A 5,878-nucleotide genomic window follows, 5' to 3' on the forward strand; every position below is an offset into this window, starting at 1 on the left:
ACCTGGGGGAGGGCGGGGCGGCGCGGACGGGGCGCGGGGCGGGGCGACGCGGGGGAGGCGTGCACGCGGGGACGCGCGGGGGGCGGGGCGACGCAGACTGCGGGCGGGGGGAGCCGCGGGGCGGGCCGCGCGGGGGGGGGCGCGGGGGGGATGCACGCGGGGAGCGCGGGCGGGGGCGCGGGCGGGGCGGCGGAGCCCTGCGCGCCCCCCAACGCGCCCCGCCCTGACCGCCCCGCCCCGCGCTGCATGAGTGTCCTTTGCTGCCGCGCCGCTCCGGATCCCAGAACCTTCCTGGGCTTCACATGCTCCGTCTGTGCTCTGGCCTGGTTCCTGCCTCCATTACGGAGTGCTCCTTCCACATCCTACTTGTTGTTTTCATTTTTCACAATTTGCTCCACAAACTACCCTGCTCGCTTTGCTCTCTACCTGCTGTACTCCGCTTTCTTCATACGCTTGCCTCAGTTTCTTCTTTGCTAAGATATACTGCTCCTCCCCCTCCCCCCCCCACACACACACGCCCATGCTGTAATTTAATGTTTCCTCTGGTGATTCCAATCCTGAGGGAAGTAAAAGTTGACAACGTGTCTTAAGAGTCTAGGACCTGGGAATTAGAAGTCAGAAATTCAAGTCCTGGCTCTGTGGTTCTAGCTGTGTTAACCCGAAGAAAATAATTTCCTTACTTTTAACCTTAATTAGAGACAAAATACGTTAATCGTGTATTCTATAACCGTCTCGCTAGGTTGTGGCTACGGAAATAAGAATGCAAAATTTCACATGAAAATTTCAATGAAAAGGAAGGAAATGATTGAAATAGAACTATTACAGCTCTCCACCTCACCCAGCCCCAAAGCAACATTTTCAAAGAGTCAAAATAACCACCCAGCGATGTCTCAAGGAGGAAAGGTATTAACACTACCTCTGAGGGATGGATCAGGAAGGATCTGGTTAAGGGTGGGGGAGAGAAGGTAGTTCACACATAGTCCAACAAGCTGCCCTTTTTGAAGAAAGGAAAGGAGATAATGCTTTGACTCCTCACCATTCCTCATGCAATGCGAGCTAGACCTTATTCTGGGGTTGCCTAGCCAAAAACAAACAAATCTGTTCTGTCATCAAAGAGTTAACAGACTAGGTAGGTAAATAGACTCTCAAGACCTTGAGGTAAGTCCTTCGACTTACCTCAAGGTCCAATGCTACCTGGGCCTTTGTGTCGCTATGTAAACTTGGGCAAGTGATTTAATGTGTCAGCCTCAAATTCCTCATCTATGCAAGATAATATTAAGTTTCTAACTCAGAATTTATGAGATCTAAATGAGATTATGCATATAAAGTTTTCAACAAAGTGCTCAGTACTAAGCAAACTCTTTAATAAATGCTATTAAATTAGCATTATTGAAAACAGATGCAAAGTGTTATGAGCCCACGAAGAAGGAGTGATTTGTTCTACCTTAGGTCAAAGGCAGATTTACAGTAGAGATGTTATTTCAAAGATGAGACTGAATTAGCTTAATGCATTGACCTTGAAATTCAAGATTTGGATGTAAAACGTAGCTCTGCAGATTTTTTAACAATGGAATCGTAGGAACAGTATGGAACCTCTCAGGCTCCATGATGGTTGTTGTGAGGATTAACCAAGCTAATGAAGGTTAAGTAAGTACTAGACTACTTGAAAGAGTGCCAGACACAATATGATGGAATTAATTCACTAGCAGGAAGAGTATGTTCCAGGCAGGTGGAAGTGTCAAAGCTCATGGCTTATAAATGGCAAGTGGCCTAATGTCGTGGCTAGAACAAAACACAGATTCCTTTTCCAAGTTGTAAGTATTAAAGAATCTCACAGCTTAATAACTATAGTTGTAGTATAGTTTAAAAAAATTCAACTAAGCAAATCGAGAATTTGTCTTTATTAAGCAATTCATTAATTGGGATCATCCCACATAGCAAGTAGAGGGAACTCCCAAGGAAGGAATTGTACAAAATGGAAAGTATTTATAGGAAGGAATTTACAGGGGATCCCTGGGTGGTTCAGCGGTTTGGCGCCTGCCTTTGGCCCAGGGCGCGATCCTGGAGATTCGGATCGAGTCCCACATCGGGCTCCCGGCATGGAGCCTGCTTCTCCCTCTGCCTGTGTATCTGCCTCTCTCTCTCTCTGTGTCTATCGTAAATAAATAAATAAATAAATAAATAAATAAATAAATAAATAAAAAGAAGGAATTTACAGGACGTTATTGCAAGAAAAGAAAGAAAGACAAAAGACTGTTTCAGGCAAGGTCACCTTCATTTAGGGGGAAAGGCCAAGAGCCCTATTAGGTGGATTACCTTATTTTCCTTTGGGAGGGACGTTGGGATGAGGAGGGACCATGTGACAGATTACCTAATTGATGCAGACCAGAAAATTCCAGGCTAATTGGCTTAAAATTCCACACCTAAAGAGGTTGAAGCTGTACTTAGGTCTTGGTTTGCTATGGGCAACTGACTCTGCCTTAAGCCTGTGTTTTTTAATGAGTTTTTACTGATTTGTACCAATATCTTTTTATTGAGAAATACATTTGCAATTTTTCTGTCCCTGGATTGAGGGAACATATGTCAAAACCACTATAAGGGACCCCTGGGTGGCTCGGCGGTTTAGCGCCACCTTCGGCTCAGGGCGTGATCCTGGGGTTCTGATGGAATCCCATGTCAGGCTCCCTGCATGTAGCCTGCTTCTCCCTCTGCCTGTGTCTCTGCTTCTCTCTCTGTGTGTCTCACATGAATAAATAAATAAAATCTTTAAAAAAATAACACTATAAATTCAGTGGTTTAAATAAATTCACATCTTTTTTTTTTAAGATGTTATTTGTTTATTTGAGAGAGAAAACATGCAGGGCAAAGGCAGAGGGACCAGCAAATTCCTCCACTGAGCAGGGAGCTCAACATGGGGCTCAATCTCAGGATCCCGAGATCATGACCTGGGCCCAAGTCAGATGTTTAACTGAGCCACCCAACACCCCTTTACATTTTTCTTAATTGCTTTTTAATTATCAAAGTATAATTTTTAAAAGTTAAAAAACATGACTGTCATACAGATGTATAATGGATATGCACCAAAGATTTATCAACTCATATTAATGTAAAAGCCAATAAAATAGGAGTTAGAGCTAGTTCACTCATTAATAGGACTTAAAACTGTTGCACATGTTTATTATATACTTGTAGCAGAGTCATATTTTTAATTCTTTTAAAATTATATAAGCAGGAGTCAAGGGTCCCTGGAAAAAGACACCACTTCCTTCACATAAGAAAGGTCATTTTAGGAGGCACCTGGGTGGCTCTGTTGGTTAAGTGTCTGATATGATCCCAGCTCAGATCTTGATCACAGAGTCTTGAGTTCAAGCTCTGCAGTGGCCTCCACCTACTTCCATTTTTGTACAATTTCTCTACTTAGAATTCCCCTTAGTTGGCTAGATTGGATGCTGCCTGGTTCATGAATCTTTCAGTAAAGCCAATTAAATTTACTCAGTTGAATTGTATTTTAACAAAAGTAATATATGCTTGAGATTACTTGAGCTAAAATCTGGTAGGGGAGAGAGCATGGTATAAAGTGACTAGACTCAGAATTTTTACTGAACAGTCTTGTGCTGAAAGTGGGCTCCTACAGGGTCATGAGAACCAATTACATGCATTTCTTCCCAGCTCTGTGTTCAGGGTTTGGTGACTTCAGGATAGCTGGAAATCAACCATGGTGACAGTATCTATAACACAGACCATGGTAAACCCTACAGATCAGGGCTTTTTTTCCCCCTGGAGATCTGGTTGTTGACCATTTACCAGCACACGCTGTAAGATGGGTTGAAGGGGGGATGAAATTGCAAATGTATGGGCACTATTTCTTCCTAGGCAGTGTCAAGTCATAGAAGGAAGGACTTGTGTGGTGAGGAATACATTTACAGAGGGTGATCAGATTTCTGATTTAGAAAAATACTTGCTGATGATTATGCTAGTGGCACAGAAGACCGAGCAGAATGAGAAGAGAATGGAGGCAGAAAGGGCATTGAGAAGGCAGTGGCATTATTTGAGGTGAGAGATAAGGTGGTATCAGTAAAGAGGAAAGGCCAAGGACAGATTCCAGAGAGTAATTCTGGGATTGGGGTTGAAGGTAATTGAGGTATCTAGCTTGATGCACCATGTGGATCTTGGGACATACTATTAATATAGATAAGTAATTAGGTGGAACAAACCTTTTTGGAGATAAAATTCAGTTTTAGATTTGTTGCTATCCATTAAAGTTATCCTAGGATATACTTGGGTAGAAACATTCAGACTATAGTTGGGGGGTGGAAATTCTGCTTTTAGCTTTATCATTATTTAATGACAGCTGAAACCAAGAACAAAAATGATCTTAATCAAGGAGGATGTAAATGTTGAGGAAAGCAAAAAGAGAAGCTTAAATAAGAAAAGGCTGATAATCAGAAGGAAAAATCATATTTTAAGAGATGAAAGATGACTAGAAATGATGTCAGCTCTATGCCGTAAGTTTTTTAAAAAAATATTTTATTTATTTATTCATGAGAGAGGCAGAGACACAGGCAGAGGGAGAAGCAGGCTCTATTCAGGGGAGCCCGGAGTGGGACTTAATCCCAGGACTCTGGGATCATGCCCTGAGCCAAGGGAGATGCTCAACTGCTGAGCCACCCAGATGTCCCTATGCTGTAAGTTTTAGAAAACATTCTTTACATGTTTGTAGTAAGAGATCTTATCAGTTTAGTGATAAATTAGAGAAAACAGAATGACTAAAATTGCACATAATTAACTTTGGACATTCAATGATTTTTCGATACAAAGATCTAGACCAGTAGAATAGAGCGGTCTGACTTCAAGGAGTTTGCCATCTATACAAGTTAAGAGATTAATTATATGGGGGCACCTGGCTGGCTTGGTTGGTGGAACATGCAACTGTTGATCTTGGAGTTGTGAGTTCCAGCCTCAGGTTGAGTGTAAAGATTACTTAAAGGTAAAAATCTTTAAAAAAATAAATGAGAATGAGTATATGATGAAAAGATGACAATGATGATGATGATTACCTCTACCAGGTACTTGTGTCATTTACTCTTCATAAAACAATACTGCAAGGGAGTGTTATTAATATTACTGTATTTTACAAATGAGAAAACTAAGGCATAGAGAGATGAACTAGCCTGTCCACAGCATCTAGTAAGAGCCAAGATTTTGGTCCAAGAGTTTAAATGCAGAGACTATAAATCACTATCTCTTTGATTTTAATAATAGTTCAGAAATTTAAAGATTAAGTTAGTGTATGTGTATATATATATGTGTGTGTGATATATATGTGTATATATCTATATATTTATATATATCTATATCTATATATCTTTGAAAGTTTACTCACAGGTATTAAGCACTTTCTAAATCTTTACCCATCATCATCTTCATCGCCCAAGGTTACACAGCCATTTTGTGGAGTCTGGATTCTAATACAAAATTCATTCTTATCCCTTATTATGTATTGGAGTTAGCCGAGGGTATTACAAGAGCACACAGGAGCACCTGATTTCAAGAGTGAGAACAGGGTAACGTGCGGTGTCAAGAAACCTTTTAGTAAGAACGACAGAGCAGTGTTATGAACAAGTAGGTGGAGGAAGAGTATGAATGCGTAGAAAAGAGAGGCAGTTGATCAAACAGCATGTCTATAATTTAAAGGTGGTCGGGCCTAGGCTACAATGGAATGGGCAGTGGCGGGGAATGAGGCTGAAGAGACTTCATACCCCATTCCACACTGTATGATTTTGCATTTCATCCCTTAGGAAACGTCACTGAACAATGCTACTGGAACACACGCGGGCACAAAGCTGAAGGTGCACCACGGAAGTCAACAGAGAATTGG

Source organism: Canis lupus, chromosome 13 (genome assembly GCF_048164855.1).
Source record: "Canis lupus baileyi chromosome 13, mCanLup2.hap1, whole genome shotgun sequence".
NCBI classification, from domain to species: domain Eukaryota; kingdom Metazoa; phylum Chordata; class Mammalia; order Carnivora; family Canidae; genus Canis; species Canis lupus.